Genomic DNA, 1,637 nt, shown 5'->3' with positions numbered 1-1,637 from the left:
GCCGCTACTAAACTAGGAGACGAATGGAAGAAAGAGCTGAAAGAAAGTCTGGGGGTTGATATGACATTTGACTAGAGAGTGTGAGAATTCTAATTTTCTATTTTTATAAATAGCTACACATTTACATGTGTTAATTCTGTTTGTTAATGTAATTTTAAATACTTATCCATCTGATGACCTTATATAGTAACCACACAACTATGAATGGCCTTCAGTTGTCATAGGATACTATTGATCATGTGCCAGTCACATGACTGTGGAGTCAGCAAAAATAAATAATGGAAAGAAGACCAACAGTCCTGGAGCTGGTTGACTTTTTAAGGACTCTCACTAAGTGGACTAATTTTGCACAAAACCTTCCAGGAATTGAGGAGCACCATATTGACAAGATCAAGGCAGAAAATAAAGACGACATTGATGAGCAGAAGAGAGTCCTCTTTAATAAATGGCTAGCTATCTATCATAGAGCTACATTTAGGGATGTTATAAGTGCATTGGAAAAATCACATAATGGAGCCTTAGCAGAAAGTATTAGTGAAAAGCTAAAAAGAGAAGGAGAAGGAGCAAGTAGGGGAATGACCGTATCTACTAGCAATGTTAGTAAACTTAATGAGACTATCAAAGGAGTTCTGGACAGTAAATTTGCAGTTTTAAAAAGTGCAACGAAAAATTCAATTAAGAGCATCGTACCGGAATTATTCTCAAGTGGCATAATATCAGAAGAGGTACGAGAGAAAGCAGATTTTAGCATGATAGTCGGTGATTTTAAAAGTAACTTGGATTTAAAGGAAAACAAGAGAGAAGTTGAAGTGCTTTGCTGTAAACTCCTCAACGGGTTAGCTTGTCAAGGAGGGCCGACAAGAGCAGCTGCTGATAGTTTGTGTGGAGAATGGAAGAAAAGTATAAAAGAAAAACACGACATTGATTTCAACTTAGACCAGTACTTTTAATGAATTCCAAGTACTTATATTAATTTATTTTTTTGTTAAAATTTTGCACTTAAACACTTGAATTAGTTTTAAAATTTTTGGTAACTAAAAGTAGAATCCAAATCACGGCGATAAAAAATGCTGACGTGACAAATTTCCCAATTTTGTGTTTCCTTTATATTTTAGTTTCTTTTATTTTTTAGCTTCACAAGAATACAAAATCAGATGGGTGATCCACCAAAAAACTTTTCACTACAAATCCCAGTATATGTCAATATATTTTATTCTACATTTAATTAACTATACTACTACAGTATAGTAATTAATTGATTAATTAATTACATTTACATGCATCTGCTTTACCTCTTATCTTCTTGTGGTACGAGACACATAACGAGAGAAATTCAAAATCTACCCGAAGCCTCACAAGTCCAGAAGAACCAATCCTTTAATGAAGATATTAATATTCCAGTCATGATCAGCCAGGAGAGTATCCCATCAAGCGCCACTGTATTATCATAGGGACAGCTTTCTTCATTGCTTCTTTCTTAAAATAGTAAAAAAAGGGACAGAGAAGTAGTAAAACAAGGTCCTGGAACTAAGAACTATTACCTCTTATGCTTTTAGCCTTAGCCAGGTGATGACCCACGTGTATTCACGTGGGTAAAATGTCACCGTAATTACTCTAATTGCAGGCACTGAGTAATA

This window comes from Amphimedon queenslandica, unplaced genomic scaffold (assembly GCF_000090795.2).
Source record: "Amphimedon queenslandica unplaced genomic scaffold, v1.1 AMPQUscaffold_10635, whole genome shotgun sequence".
Lineage (NCBI taxonomy): Eukaryota > Metazoa > Porifera > Demospongiae > Haplosclerida > Niphatidae > Amphimedon > Amphimedon queenslandica.
The sequence above is the reverse complement of the archived record's forward strand: the minus strand, read 5'-3'. Positions refer to the sequence as shown.